The sequence below is a fragment of the Schistocerca cancellata genome, chromosome 11, assembly GCF_023864275.1.
Source record: "Schistocerca cancellata isolate TAMUIC-IGC-003103 chromosome 11, iqSchCanc2.1, whole genome shotgun sequence".
Classification (NCBI taxonomy): domain Eukaryota; kingdom Metazoa; phylum Arthropoda; class Insecta; order Orthoptera; family Acrididae; genus Schistocerca; species Schistocerca cancellata.
This window is the reverse complement of record NC_064636.1, coordinates 57,057,487-57,074,509: the sequence shown is the minus strand read 5'-3', so window position 1 is coordinate 57,074,509 and position 17,023 is coordinate 57,057,487.

Below are 17,023 nucleotides of genomic sequence, written 5' to 3'. Positions count from 1 at the left end.
AGTCGGCCATCCGTACTGCCTTTGCCCGCCGTCAGCACCTGGTCGCTGTCTTTTTCGACATGCGGAAGGCGTACGATACGACATGGCGTCATCAGATCCTTTCTACGCTTCATGGATGGGGTTTTCGGGGCCCTCTACCGATCTTTATCAGAAATTTTCTGTCGTATCGTACCTTCCGCGTGCAAGTCGCAGCCTCATATAGTTCCACCCACGTCCAGGAGAACGGCGTGCCACAGGGTTCTATTTTAAGTGGCTGCCTGTTTTTAGTAGCCATTAACGGGCTCGCTGCGGCCATGGGAAATTGTCTCCGCTTCCCTGTATGCTGACGACTTCTGCCTTTACTACAGCTCTACTGGCATTGCAGCTGTTGAACGTCAGCTACAGGGCGCTAGCTGCAAGGCGCAGTCTTGGGCTGTAGCTCATGGGTTCCAGTTTTCGGCAGCCAAGACCTGCGTTATGCATTTCTGCCGGCGAACTTCTTTCAGTGGTGGAATCGCACAGGTTTTTGGGGGTGGTTTTCGAAGCCCGGTTCACTTGGCTGCCTCATATCCGGCAGCTTAAACAGGCGTGTTGGCTGCATCTAAACGCTCTGAGATGCTTGAGCCACACCCGCTGGGGCGCTAACCGATCTACCCTGTTGTGGCTCTATCAGGCGTTAATCCAGTCCCGTTTGGATTATGGGAGCCTGGCTTATGGCTCAGCATCCCCATCTGCCTTGCGGGTGCTGGACCCAATTCTCCACAGCGCGATACGCCTTGCCACTGGTGCTTTCCGCACCAGCCCTGTGGACAGCATACTAGTGGAGGCAGGTGTCCTTCCACTGCGGTCACGATGCCAACAATTACTGGCTGCTTATGCTGCCCATGTTTTTAGCTTGCCTGGGCATCCAAATTACCATGTCCTGTTCACGCAGTCAGTCGTCCATCTGCCAGAACGTCGGCCCCGGTCAGGTTGTCCGATCGCCGTACGCGTCAAAGAGCTCCTCTCTGGGCTTGGGTTTTTCCCTGTTCCACCTCCTTTCCGGGCACCTCTGCGCACGCCCCCATGGTGTGTGCCTCGTCCTTGCCTTCGGCTCGATTTGGCACAGGGGCCGAAGGACTCAGTCCCTCCGGAGGCCTTCTGCCGCCGCTTTTATTCCGTCCTGGCCGTGTATCAGGGCTCTGGCATTGTTTACACTGACGGCTCGATGGTTGCTGGTAGTCGGTTATGCGCTCACTCTAGAGGACCATTCCGAACAACGTTCCTTGGCGGCTGGCTGCAGCGTTTACACTGCTGAGCTCGTCGCCATCTTTCGAGCCCTAAAGTGTATCCGCTCCTGCTCAGGTGAGTCCTTCGTTATCTGTAGCGATTCCCTGAGCAGTTTACGAGCTCTCGACCAGTGTTTTCCTCGTCGTCTGGTGATGGCTATCCATGAGTCCCTGCATACTCTTGCGCGTTGCGGCCGCTCTGTGGTCTATGTGTGGACCCCCGGTCATGTCGGTATCCTGGGCAATGAACATGTTGACTGCCTGGCAAAAGAGGCCACGAGACAACAGTCTCTGGATGTTGGCCTCCCAGAGACTGATTTGCGGGCAGTCCTCCGCCGCAAAGTTTTTTAGCTGTGGGACGCTGAATGGCGCGATCGGATCATGCCCAATAAACGCAGTGCCATTAAGGAGACGACGACTGTGTGGCGGTCATCCATGCGAGCCAACTGCAGGGACTCAGTCGTCCTTTGTCGGCTCCGCATTGGCCACTCCTGGCTGACACACAGTTATTTACTGCGCCGGGAGGACCCTCCTGTATGTCGCTGCGGGGCGGCTTTGACAGTGGCCCACATTTTGTTGGCCTGCCCCCTTTTAGCTGTGGTCAGGCAGACATTTTTGCTGCCTGATACGCTCCCTGCCCTTTTATCTGATGACCCTGTTATGGCTGACTTAGTTTTATGTTTTATTCGGGCAGGGGTTTTTTATTCTTTAATCTGAGTGTTTGTTTTATTTTGTCTTGTGTTGATTGTGGCCTTTGGCCTGCGGTTTTAAACTAAGTTTTTAATGTGTTTTCAGTGGTTGGCTTTTCCTTTTTTGTTCCTATGGTCGGCCAACCACCGTCACACTCCGTGTGATTTTATTTCGTTTTGTCTGGTCCTTGTCTATGTTTCTTTTGTTCTGTGTCATCTGTCTCCTATTCTGTTGAACACTTTTTTATTCTCTGTGGGTATTTTTAGTATTTTGGAAAAAGGGACCAATGACCTCTGCAGTTTGGTCCCTTTAATCCTTAAACCAACCATTAATCAAACTTAGACTTAAAAAAATCTATAAATGTAATTATATTTTTCAGCATATGCCATTTTAATCTCCAACTAGAAGGTAATTAAGTAGAATGTAGCAAGCTTTTATTACAGTCCGTCCACAGAAAAGTCTCCTTAATTTTTCATCTCCTCTATTTCCAGATACAAAAACGTACATTCTATTTGTGGGATGTGGATAACAAGTAATATTTTGCCTTATAGTGTAAAGTGTGGCTCGCTGTGAAACCATAGCAGATGATCATCTAGTATAATCTGATGTTGCCGAGGGAAAATTTCATTTATATTTGTGTTTCTCTGGGCAAGGATCATTAAAATAACATGTGGGACCAACAATAAGCCTTAAATGATTGCAGTGGCTTGAGATGTTTAGGTGCTTATCATTCTTTATGCAGCCCTCTGTGCTAGTCTATCCTGTGCGAGCCTCTTCACCTCTGAATAACTACTGCAGCCTACATCCTTCTCAATCTGTTTAGTGTATTAATCTCTTACTCTCCCTCTACAATTTTTACCCTCCACGCTGCCCTCCAGTACTAAATTGGTGATCCCTTGATGCCTCAGAACACGTCGTACCAACTGATCACTTCTTCTAGTCAAGTTGTGCCACAAATTCCTCTTCTCCCCAATTCTGCTCAGTACCTCCTCATTAGTTAAGTGATCTATCCATCTATTCTTCAGCATTCTTCTGTAGAATCTAATTTTGAAAGTTTCTATTCTCTTGTCTAAACTATTTATCGCCTGTTTCGGTTCTATACATGGCTACACTCTGTACAAATACTTTCGGAAAGGACTTCCTGACACTTAAATCTATACTCGATGTTAACAATTTTCTCTTCTTCAGAAACGCTTTCCTTGCCATTGCCAGTCTACATTTTGTATCCTTTCTACTGCGACCATCATCTGTAATTTTGCTTCCCAAATAGCAAAACTCATTTACTACTGTAAGTGTTATTTCCTAATCTAATCTAATTCCCTAAGCATCATATGATTTGACTACATTCCCTTATCCTCGTTCTGATTTTGTTGATCATCTTATATCCTCCTTTCAAGACACTGTTTATTCTGTTGAAATGCTCTTCAAAGACCTTTGCTGTCTGACAGAATTACAATATCTTTGGCAAATTTCAGAGTTTTTCATGCTTCTCCCTGAACTTCAATTCCTACTCCAAATTTTTGTTTGGTTTCCTTTACTGCTTGTTTAGTGTACAGATTGGATAACGTCAGGGATGGGCTACAACCCTTTCTCACTCCCTTCTCAACCACTGATTTATTTTCATGCCCCTCAATTTTACAAGTGTCGTCTGATTTCTGTAAAAGTTGTAAATAGGCTTTCGCTCTCTATATACCTCTGCTATCTTCAGAACTTCAAAGAAAGTATTCCAGTCAGAATTGTGGAAAGCTTCCTGTAAGTCTACAGATGCCAAAAACATAGGTTTGTTTTTCCTTAACCTATCTTCTATGATGGGAATTCTTAAAAAAATTTGTGTAAGGCATGTATGTAGGTGTCTTTCACTGTAGTTAAACTGTAATCACTCTGTGTAAAAAAAAAGACTAATGTCAAGACTTATCATAAAAATGTTCAGTACGTTGTTGTATTTTTCACTGTGAGCAGTCATTATGACTGAAACTTGTTCTACATTCTAGTGAGACCAAATTTATAATCTTTGGAACAAGCACCAGTTAGCCACCTTTTGCGAATAACGTAAGTGCTGACTGATAACATCAGAAACCGACTAATATCTAGTCGGATAATTGTCCCTGACATTTTAAGGAATTTTACAATTTGTGCCTTGAAAATGACAGGTGTTGACCTGTGGAAATACCTGAGTTTTTGACAAATTTATCCAGAGCAGTCTTCAAAGTTATAAGAGAATAAAACTCGCTGGGAAAGGATTAACATATCCTTCGGCAATCTGTTGAACATTATAGTTTGCATACTCCATAGGATACAAATTCCTTATCAGTAGAGACTAAGTAGTTCTTATATACTATGTATACAATTGAAATGTTGGCAAACATTTTTTGAAGAATTTCAGCATGCCACATGCTGAAGGGAGGACATATGTTGCTTCATGCACAAGTGATTCAGTGTCCGCTATCTTGAATTCCTCTCCCCTCCAAACACCCCCCCCCCCCCCCCTCCCCCAACACACCCCACCGCACATAGCCTTTAACCTTTGATAAATTAATACTGTTTGATTATACTGACAGTGATATGTGGTTTGTGGTTAACTTTGTGACCACAACAACGTGCAAGAAAGTAATGTCCGTTTGTTTCGTTGAGTGACTTGTATAAATTAATGAGCTTCAGTAGTTTGGCATGAGTAAAATTTATACTGTACAAAATATTTTTATTTTTAAGCCAGGGTAAAATACCCACTTTCCTGGTGTTTGATGTTTTCTCTGTAACAGCAGCTTAACAACCAGCAATGACCACCTTTGAAGCAATGTATGCCAAGAATTGTTCAGTGTACCACTTCATGAAACTACTGTGTTCATTTCCAAATGGTAGTCAGTGCTTTTTTTATTTATGCAGCTGTTCCAGGAATGATTTTGATCACACGTTTATTAAGGTAATACACTGTTGAATTACCTCCTTATTTATTGTGCATCTGTATAAGTGATGTGGTTTGTGTTACACCTGTGTCCTTTCTTTCAACTAAAATGTCTCCTCTTAACACAATTGAAACCAAAGTCTTGTAAAATTCTTTGATTGACGAAGTGCGACCTTTGGAGCCGTGCATAGTTGCGGCAAGTTTTTGTGATGTTGGGTAGTCACCATTCACAAAGAATGCTTTAAAACATCGTTGTCAAAACTACCCATTTGTTACAGGTTTCTTGCAATTTTGATGCTGAACGGCTGAAAATTGGGCCATCTCACTATATGACATGGACTTAAGTAATGAATATTCTACTTCTACTTTAATATCATACTTCAGACATAAATGAGTAGATTCGCTCTGCTGTTTTTGTGGATTATAATCTATTTTTGATACGGTCTGTACAATTACACGCGATACTTTTTATCGAGGCGAAACAGCATAGATGGTGACACTTCCTAAGGAAGGAGCACTCTGCTCAAATTGTGGTAGACCAGCTGGAAATGTGTGACAAGGTATCACTAAATTTTTCATTTATATTGCTAAGAACACCCCAGTTGCTGCTCAGATCAATGTATTTTGTAGACAGCGCAATTTTCCAACACTATTTCAGAACAACCACAGACAGCAAGAAAACATACATACACTGAAATGATTTGAACTGTGGAAGTTAAATTTAGTTGAGTGAACAACTTGACTCTGCAGAAATTACAAATGACATTTTTAGCAAAGCATACCTGGATCAGCCAAGACAGGAAGTCACGTGAAGTACATATGGGGAATTGAGAAAGAGAAATACCATTGATCAGTGTGTAATTACACCAAAGTGTGAGACATTAACATAACCTATTTTGAAATAATGTTAACTGTTGATCATAAACTTGTGCTTTATACTTTCTAGTCAACCTTATGAACTGCTCATCTAACTCGCCTTCAACTTTCATAGTTTGTCAAATCGGAACAAGTTAAAAATGACAGATTTTTTGAAGTGTTAAATTACCACGTACACTTAAGATAGCTACTGGAGATCACCATTTGCCTCTGCGTAAATGAAATATAAGATAACTTAATCATTGTTTCACAGATGGGTTAATAGCTACTAACATGTAACACAACCGATCAAACTGCTACACGGACAAAGCAATGATGAATTTAGTACTTGCCAACTTTGAGCCAGTAAATAGACACCATCTTCATCGCTGTCGGACTACGACGAATCTGGCTCGTGGTGGTTTAGTACAAAAGGTTCCCTAATAGTCCTACTAATATCTTATTGCTAGTTCTCAGTCTGCAACTTTCTGCATGCTTCACACACTCTGCCCGTGCAGAAATCATGATGCTCTAGATTGCTGCATGTGTAAGACTAGACATCTGCAGTTTAAAGGTATTATTCTTTTCTGCAATGTAAGCTTTGTGGGAATGTAATCGTAATGATACGGTGGTAATAAGAATACTTGGTGCCCGTGTTGTTTAGCGATCTTATCTAGGTACGACAAACTGGCTTATTTGCGTTCACAATCAGCATCAGTTCCTTTCTGGTTTGTGACATTGTCAGGGATGTTATTACTCAGTAACTAAGTGATACATGAAACTTCATTGATTTGCACTGGGTGGACACTGGCACGGCATTACTGATTACAATAACTGAATTTGGGCAAAGGTATGGTAATAACTGTTTTGTGAAGGATTGTTCAAATGCACTGTTCGTCATTTCACTGTGGTAATCATCAGAGCTCTTTGACTTTGAAGTATTAAATACCAGTTTACTCTTAGGAAAAAACTGTATCTGCTGACACTTCATCTATAATAGTAAGTAAACTGCCTTTATCTACTGGAACTTTTAAGACTACCAAATCCATCACTCAATTTCCGGCACACTGACCTTGCACAGTTCCGGTTCATATACGTTTTGTCGATATAATAAGTGTGAGTTGTTTCACTGTCGACAATCTCCTGCATTCTTAGTAAAAACACTGTCCTGCAGTTCAAACCGCAGTATCACTTCCCTCCGTGGCCTTTAATATTCGTAGCGTTGTCCATCGCGCTATTTGTCCACGAGACTCAGAGGGCCATAGACACGGGTTCACAGGTAGATGTGTTCTTGACTTCCGCAAGGTGTTCGATACAGTTCCCCACAGTCGTTTAATGAACAAAGAGCATATGGACTATCAGACCAATTGTGTGATTGGATTGAAGAGTTCCTAGATAACAGAACGCAGCATGTCATTTTCAATGGAGAGAAGTCTTCCGAAGTGAGAGTGATTTCAGGTGTGCCGCAGGGGAGTGTCATAGGACCGTTGCTATTCACAATATATGTAAATGACCTTGTGGATGACAGCGGAAGTTCACTGAGGCTTTTTGCGGATGATGCTGTGGTATATCGAGAGGTTGTAACAATGGAAAATTGTACTGAAATGCAGGAGGATCTGCAGCGAATTGACGCATGGTGCAGGGAATGGCAATTGAATCTCAATGTAGACAAGTGTAATGTGCTGCGAATACACAGAAAGATAGATTCTTTATCATTTAGCTACAAAATAGCAGGTCAGCAACTGGAAACAGTTAATTCCATAAATTATCTGGGAGTACGCATTAGGAGTGACTTAAAATGGAATGATCATACAAAGTTGATCGTCGGTAAAGCAGATGCCAAACTGAGATTCATTGGAAGAATCCTAAGGAAATGCAATCCGAAAACAAAGTAAGTAGGTTACAGTACACTTGTTCGCCCACTGCTTGAATACTGCTCAGCAGTGTGGGATCCGTACCAGATAGGGTTGACAGAAGAGATAGAGAAGATCCAACGGAGAGCAGCGCGTTTCGTTACAGGATCGTTTAGTAATCGCAAAAGCGTTACGGAGATGATAGATAAACTCCAGTGGAAGACTGCAGGAGAGATGCTCAGTAGCTCGGTACGGGCTTTTGTTAAAGTTTCGAGAACATACCTTCACCGAAGAGTCGAGCCATATATTGCTCCCTCCTACGTATATCTCGCGAAGAGACCGTGAGGATAAAATCAGAGAGATTAGAGCCCACACAGAAGCATACCGACAATCCTTCTTTCCACGAACAATACGAGACTGGAATAGAAGGGAGAACCGATAGAGGTACTCAAGGTACCCTCCGCCACACACCGTCAGGTGGCTTGCGGAGTATGGATGTAGATGTAGACTGCAGTTAAAATCAAAAGTTCTCGTTCATTTGTGAAATTGAATTGTTTGCAATTGGATATTCACCTCTCGAGAACATACAAATATTTTCTAACGTAAAATGTTCTCAGAGAAATTGTCCAGATCACTTACTTCCTTCATAAGACTGGGTCACTTCCCTGGAGATTTAAAAGATGCTGACCCACTGGCTTTAATAGACACAATAGTGTTGCTTTATATACGATGCTCAGTACGCAGTCACTCTTGTCTGTCTGTAGACTGTGTTGGGACGAGCACCACGTTGTGGCAAGTTGTCTGCTTTTACCTCTTTTAAAGGATTATACACTCGGAGCACAATAGCTCTTTCTGGCTCGGTAACACTTGGTGCTTTTCTCATGTCAGCCGTAGTGAACATTTCGCAAGTAATATAATTGGCCACACAAGTACACTGGAGAAGAGGTCACCACCACCACACGTTCAGAGCAATGTGTGAAACAGACTGAAGTGGCAGAATGACACTTGTGGCTGAAGCGTCACGTTGTACCCTGTTCCTTGCTACTGAGCATCGCCCCATCACCTGCAGTCTTAGCTGGAGATAGCTACAGCACTGTGCAAAAATTGATGACTGAATTTTTTTTCTTCTAGTCGACCTTTATTGGACTTCGTTGACTGGGCTAATTGTTATGATATGTTTTTTCTGATAATGTACTTATTTGTGTAAGTTCACTGTCATGGTGTAACACATACTAATGATGTACCTCATTGCATATGAATTTGCCTCGTCTTTCATTTTTTACATTTTATTGCACCTGTGTATCAAAGGTTGAGAACAGATAACAATATTCAGTGTTTTGTTTATTTTATCTTACAGGTTGAGAACTGGCAGTGGTCTTTACTGTGTCTCGTGGTACGACACGCATTTCTTCTCGATGTGGAACTGGCGCGGCTTGCAGTCGTGAGAAGCTCTTGCCCTCGGGATTAGCACAAGGCAAGGACGTACTGCAGGAAGCTCTACACTGCACAATGCACGCTGGCAAGTCACTGTCCATTGCAACTATTGTCATGGCCATTCACACTTTCACTTTGAAGAATGAGTATATTGGAGCAGGTAAAAATTGTACGAGGTCTGTCTAAAAGTATCAGACTTGATTTGAGCAAAGATACTGCTTCAGTTTTGTCAAAAGCTTGGTGATTCTCAAAGCGAAACAATTTGTAAGATTCAGCAGGTATTCGGAGAAGATGCGATGGGTGTAACACAAATTAATGGGTGGTTCAACCAATTCAAAAATGGCTTCACATCAGCGGAGAGTGACCATCGTTCCGACAGGCCCCAAACTGCTTGGAGTGCAGCTGTTGAGAGGGTGCAAAATTTGGTGAGGGCAGATCATTTGACCGTGCGGGAGATTGCCCGAGAGGCTGGAGTGAGTAAAGATTCTGCACATGCAATTTTGGATGATGATTTGAATATGCACAGAGTAGCTGCGAAATTCGTGCCCAAGTTGTTTTTGCCTGAACAAAAAAACCTCCTTTTTGACGTTGCGCAGTATCTTCTGGACACTGACACTGTGATAACTGGAGATGAGTTATGAGTGTACGGGTATGACCCAGAAACAAGACAATCGTCACAATGGAAGCATCCTGAGTCTCCAAGGCTGAAGAAAGTGCGGTAGGTGCAAAGCAAAATCAAGGTGATGCTGACTGTCTTCTTTGAAGTCTGTGGAATTGTGCATTATGAATACACACCGGAAGAACAAACAGTGACAAAGGAGTACTATCAATATGTTCTCTGGTGACTCCATAGCGCATTCAGCACAAAAGTCCAACATGGACTGTGAAAAACTGGCAACTGTATCACAATGCCCCCCGCACATTCATCCTATTTGATCCAAAATTTCTCGGCCAAATGTGGAATTAAAGCCGCTCGCCAACCTCCCCACTCTCCAGACATGGCTCCTTGTGACTTCCGGTTGTTTCCAAAATTGATGACACCACTGAAAGGATCCCATTTGAGAGTAAAGAAGAGATAATGTGGAACACGACGACGGAGCTGAACACCATTCCAAAAGACTTCCCGAGGTGTTTCTGGCAGTGAAAGGATCGGTGGCAAAGTGTGTGCAAGCACAAGGGGCCTACTTTGAAGGGGATTAGGGTCCCAACCCCGTCAGGTGTTAGAAATATTTTTTCTGGCTGAAGGTCAGATACTTTTTAGACAGGCCTCGTAGTTATTGAGGTGTTTGCAGACTATTTACAATGTGAAACTGTCAGATTTCATTGAAGGAAATGCTGATATTGATTCAGTTAGAGATGATAAATAAAAGGAATGTGGATTCAGGTCCCTCCTTTCATGCCCAATATGGAACAGGTCCAGCAATGTTCATAGAAGATGCAGAAGTATTTGATGTTTTTAATATAAATTACTTTCCTTTGAACCAGCAAAAAATATTTGTTTCAGTTAAAATGCCTTTTGCAAGCTGAAAAGTAATGTATTTAATTACCCAAGTGCATCTTGCTTGTGTTAACAAGCCATTGTTGCTGTGTGTCCTGATATGTTGGCTTACCAATGTTGATTTTAGGTTTAGTGTTTACATATAAATTTTAATGTAAAAAGAAAATTAGAAGTGGCTCATTTCCTTCAACTGTTGAATTGCACTTTTCCATTCTTTTGCGTGTCATTGACATGTTGGAGTCAAAATTTCTGTATTTCACTAAATCCTTTCATATCTTGTGGTCTCGTAATTGATACAAATGTTGCAGGAAATGGCCAATCCAAGAAACTTGAAATATTTGTTATGTTTTTGGCACATTTGTGTCCTATTGTAGAAATTGTTTTATTTGAACATTTTAGTGTGTGGAGAACATACTAATGGCATTGTTTGCAAATGGACAGGCCTGAAGAATTTTTAATATGCATTCACAAAACTTCTCATATTTTCGAAAATTGAAGTACAATACTTCAAACGATTTTTTTTCCTTCTTCGGCTCCAGGCATACGTATTGTAAACAGAATCTAATTTACAAATTAAAACATATGAAAACAAAATTTTAACTCAAATGTTGCTAGATGATAGCTCTTTGCAGGGATCTGAAGTGTGTGGGGCAATGAGTAAGCTACTTCACTGGTTTATAAAGTTTTGATGCCATCTGCACGGCCACATTCCAGTCCAGCCCACTGAAAGAAAAGTGTCTATTTCCCATTTCTTTGTGGGATCAGGACTATGACTTCAGTAAAAGTTTAAAGTTCCAATCAAGATTTAAAGTTTCTTACAAACAACGCTTAAAATTGCATTACGTTGAATTGAAAAGAGTCTTTCTAATCTAACAGCACCTTTAAGCAGTTCAGAGGAGACCTCTACGGTAACTTCCTACCAGATTGGTTTTCGCCCTGACTAACATCACTCAATTGAAAGTTCGCATAAAAGTGAAAATAAATTCACCACTTGCCACACGGAATTGAATTTCACACTGACGGCACACTAATAGTTATTTTATCGAATTCTAAATGGTCCAGGACGGTGTAAAGTCTTCGCAAGTTCACTATCCGTTTTCACTGCCAAATACGTGCTTGTCACTGCTCGGCTCTGACGTCATCCGAGGCAGAGTGTGATCAGATGTTTAACTGGCGTGGACCTCACAGTGTCTGAGAGCGAACCGAACCTTCCTACTGCTTCGGTGGCTGTATTTATAAGGTGCCATTGTGGACTACCGAGAAAACATCTGTTGTCTCTATTTGCACATGGCGGCAGTCTACAAATGACCGCTATCTCAGGCACATAATACCAATTACTTCAGAAACTTCTTAAGTTTTGCAGATGTGCAGTGTGAAAGCACGTAGAAAGTTTCAGCTCGCTAGAATGAAAATTTTGCTTAATAGAATTTATTTAGTGGAACTAACGGTAGATTGTTCCTCTGAACCATACCTTTGCTAAGACTTATATCAGTTGCTATTTATGTTACAAGTCTTAACCCTTTTAGTTCCAGACGTTTTCTCAAAAGATCATGTTAAAAGTGCCATGCGATTTTACAGTAAAATGCAGACCTCTGCCATACTTGCAATAAAATCTAAACTAATGCATAAAGGAATGTAATTTTTTTAATTTTTAGGGAATGCTGCTGGCTACAGTTATATGTGCAATATACATTGTCAAAGAACATATTTTCAGAGAGAAAAATTATTTTCATGATGGGGTTTATCGAAAAAAATAAAACTTTGTTTTCAGTTTACTCTGAGACCCAGGTGTGTGTGTGTGTGTGTGTGTGTGTGTGTGTGTGTGTGTGTGTGTGTGTGTGTGTGTGTGTGTGTGTGGGAATGACCTGCCTACACTGTGAAGCGTTCTATGTGGGAATGACCAGCAACAAACTGTCCATTCGCATGAATGGACACAGGCAGACAGTGTTTGTTGGTAATGAGGATCACCCTGTGGCTAAACGTGCCTTGGTGCACGGCCAGCACATCTTGGCACAGTGTTACACCGTCCGGGTTATCTGGATACTTCCCACTAACACCAACCTGTCAGAACTCCGGAGATGGGAACTTGCCCTTCAGCATATCCTCTCTTCTCGCTATCCGCCAGGCCTCAATCTCCGCTAATTTCTAATTTCAATCTGCCGCCGCTCATACCTCACCTGTCTTTCAACATCATCTTTGCCTCTGTACTTCCGTCCCGACTGACATCTCTGCCCAAACTCTTTGCCTTTACAAATGTCTGCTTGTGTCTGTGTATGAGGATGGATATGTGTGTGTGTGCGAGTGTATACCTGTCCTTTTTTCCCCCTAAGGTAAGTCTTTCCGCTCCCGGGATTGGAATGACTCCTCACCCTCTCCCTTAAAACCCATATCCTTTTGTCTTTCCTTCTCCTTCCCTCTTTCCTGACGAGGCAACCATTGGTTGCGAAAGCTAGAATTTTGTGTGTATGTTTGTGTTTGTTTGTGTGTCTATCGACCTGCCAGCGCTTTTGTTTGGTAAGTCTCATCATCTTTCTTTTTTTATATATATATATATATATATATATATATGGAATCTCTGTAGTTTCCTTAACAAAAACATCATAAAGGAATACAAAAATTTTTATTACACTAAGGAAAAAACAAAAAGAACATAACATTACAAAAAAATTGTTTTGCTCTGAACGTGTTCTCTCAGTTCTTCAGTCATAAATCATTGTCAAATGTGAGGTTGCAGTTATGACAACTACTTGCACACATGCTGACACAGACATGAAGGATGCAGTCCTTTCTTGCAACAAACACATGCTGTTCATGAGCGCCACTTCTTATCCTTCATAGAACAAACACTGCAGTAGCGTTCCTTTCTCCCCGGAAGAGTCTCTACACCATATACTGTTGGAGCAGGTACATTTATATCTATTGCACTTGTGGTTACAGTCCTTGCCTAAAACCATCGTGAGAGAGTTTGCAAATTACTATGGTGTTGAACTTCAGCCGTATCAATGGTTTGTCATTGGGGTTTAGGCTTTCCTTATACAAAACATATGCATTCAGCAACATCCAGGCGATTATGCTGAACACTGCCTTCTTCCACATCTTGACAGTCCTCCTCTCATCTAAATAGCAGTATGCCATCATACCAGATGAGTCAATGCCACCCATATACTTATTATATTCAAAAATCACATCTGGTTTCTTGACCGGCAGTCTATTACGAATTGTCTTTTCTGATGATGTAGCAGAGGACGTTGTACTCACAAGGACTGGGTTTCTCTCTGATTTCTTCTGTCTGAAGCCACATAGAAGTATAAAAGATTTCCTGAAAAACTTTAGCTGACCTACAGCATAATTCGACAGAAGACCACGTGGCAGGAATTTTGTTTCTTCTAATTGTTCCCGTTAGATAAGTGCCGACTGAATACAGCTTTTCTGCCAGAGGAATAGATGTAAAAAAAAAAGTTATCACAAAACACAAGGTAACCTTTTTGCATGTAGCTCCCAAGAGCTAGTAGTTTCATGATGGCTACATATCCCAGGCCATTCTCTTTTATTTTGTTTTTGTCATCACTTTTTGCACCATGGTATGCATAAAACCCTAGGCAGTAATTTACTACTGAATCACATAGCATCCAAAATTTGACTCCCCACCTGTGATATTTATTGGGGAGGTACTGGATTAGTTGTGAGTGCGCCTTTGTCCCAACAAGACTTTCATCAGCAGTCAGTTGCTGGTGTGGAGTGTAGTAGCGATGGAAAGCATTGTTGGCAATATCCACCAATACTTGAAATTTGGCTGTTGGATCATATAATGGGTGACCAGGAGGGTGAACATTCGAATTGTCTACAAAATGTAAGAACTGCAGCAACAAGTGAAACCTGTTACGTGAAAACATTTGCGAAAACCACAGTGTCAACAGGTTTGCATCATTTGCGAAAACCAGTGTCAACAGGTTTGCATCAGTTGACCAATAACTAAAAATTGTCTATCAGTCCCATATTCAAAATCACTGCTATAAAAGCCCTCATTTCTGCTACAGTCGTTGGTTGCCACTGTTTGATTCTCGAATTTGGCGGTAAACGCGTTGACTGAATCACCTGGCGAGCGTATCTGTTAGTCTGTCACCATTATTGTAAAAAGCTGCTGCGAAAACAACAAACTGAAAAAATCAATTGGTGTGGTGTTTGCTGGTAAATGTTTAGGGCCTGGTAGTTCTGCATACACAAAGCTTCGAGGGGACAGATTATCTGATGCCTTATCCATTATTTCAACAAAAGTATTTGCACTGTAATTCCGTTGTTTGGTTGTCGTCGTCATTTGCTGATGCACAATCGTCACTTGAAGAAGAAAACGAAGAGTCCTCTTCTCCACTGGACACTCACAATCCGATTCACTTTCTGCAAATCCTGCAAATTCATCTTCACTTTCACTACTTATCATATTGTTGCCTAAATCACTCATATTGAACAACTACTTCTTACTTGACGACGCCATGCTGCCGCTAAATACTCGGTAAATAAACACCAGAGAAGTTTATTTTACTCGAAATATTGCACTGACAACCGAAAAGGAGGTCGATATGCTGTGCCTTCGACCTACTTTCTGCGTCTTGGCTAGGAAATACTAACAACTTTGCGTCCAAGTGCGGAAAAAATGAACGCGAAGGGCATCACGATCAGATCGTTAATGGCATTTTTCGCCGAAAATCTGGATCATGGTCAGATTGTATTTGGCACTAAAAGTGTTAAACTTGGTGTAGCTCTATTGATATATTTGATCATCTGGTTTAACCAAAATCCTCATCATTAAAATTTCAAGTACTCAATGTACAACACTTGGGTAAATTTTAGTTACAAAATTAGTTTTTATTTAATTCCTCAAAAACTATGAGGTAGATTAACATGGATTCTGTTATTATTTTTGGGGTGTACTGAAGCATAAAACAAATTTTCTAGTTTCTAAGTTCATTATTCAGTGCCTCTTATTTTTCCGAAAATCGTAGATTCTGGCGTTAATTTTTATTTTATGGTTTTGGAAATCGGCATAACTTATTTATAACTTCTAACTGCACATTCTGACAATTCTGGCTTCCTGGTGTCACTATTTAGCAGCTCTGATTTTTCTCTTAAAACAGCATTTTTCCATAAACTATTAAGTTTAGAACATCGAGACTTGGTATTTGAAACATTATTACACTAAACTATTATTTAACAAAGTTTCAAACATAAAATTTGATTTTTAATTTCATACTAAATTGTGGTGCAATACTTGAGTGCTACATGAAGATGTGTTAAGGTGACGTGGCGCTACTAGCAGTGAACTGGGGTAAGTCCCAGCGCCCTCGCTCGCCTCTGTATCTCACATATGATACAGCGCTTGGTTTGCTTCACCCTCTCGTATGCCAACCTATTTATGGGTCGCTTAGAGGAAGCCTTCTTGGTTACCCAAGCCTGCCAACCCAAAGTTTGGTACAGATTTATTGACATCTCTATGATCTGGACTCACAGTGAAGAACAACTCCAGAATTTCCTCTCCAACCTCAACTCCTTTGATTCCATCAGATTCACCTGGTCCTACTCCAAATCCCATGCCACGTTCCTTGACGTTAACCTACATCTGTCCAGTGGCCAGCTTCACACGTCCGTCCTCATCAAACCCTCCAACAAGCAACAGTACCTCCATTATGACAGCTGCCACCCATTCCATATCAAACAGTCTCTTCCCTACAGCTTAAGTCTTTGTGGCAAACGAATCTGCTCCAGTCCTGAATCCCTGAACCATTACACCAATAACCTGAAAACAGCTTTCGCATCCCGCAACTACCCTCCCGACCTGGTACAGAAGCAAATAGCTAGAGCCACTTCCTCATCCCCTCAAACCCAGCTAGAGCCACTTCCTCATCCCCTCAAACCCTGAACCTCCCACACAACCACCCCAAAAGTGCCCCACTTGTGACAGGATACTTTCCGGGACTGGATAAGACTCTGAATGTGGCTCTCCAGCAGAGATAAGACTTCCTTAAATCCTGCCCTGAAATGAGATCCGTCCTTCATAAAATCCTCCCCACTCCACCAAGAGTGTCTTTCCGCCGCCCACCTAACCTTCGCAACCTCTTGGTTCATCCCTATGAAATCCCCAAACCACCTTCCCTAACCTCTGGCTCCTACCCTTGTAATCGCCCACGGTGTAAAACTTGCCCCGTGCACCCTCCCCCCACCACCACCACCACCACCACCTACTCCAGTCCTGTAACCCAGAAGGTGTACACGATCAAAGGCAGAGCCATGTGTGAAAGCACCCTGGTGATTTACCAACTGACCTGCCTACACTGTGAAGCTTTCTATGTGGGAATGACCAGCAACAAACTGTCCATGCGAATGAACGGACACAGGCAGACAGTGTTTGTTGGTAATGTGGATCACCCTGTGGCTACACATGCCTTGGTGCACGGCCAGCACATCTTGGCACAGTGTTACACCGTCCGGGTTATCTGGATACTTCCCACTGACACCAGCCTATCAGAACTTCGGAGATGGGAACTTGCCC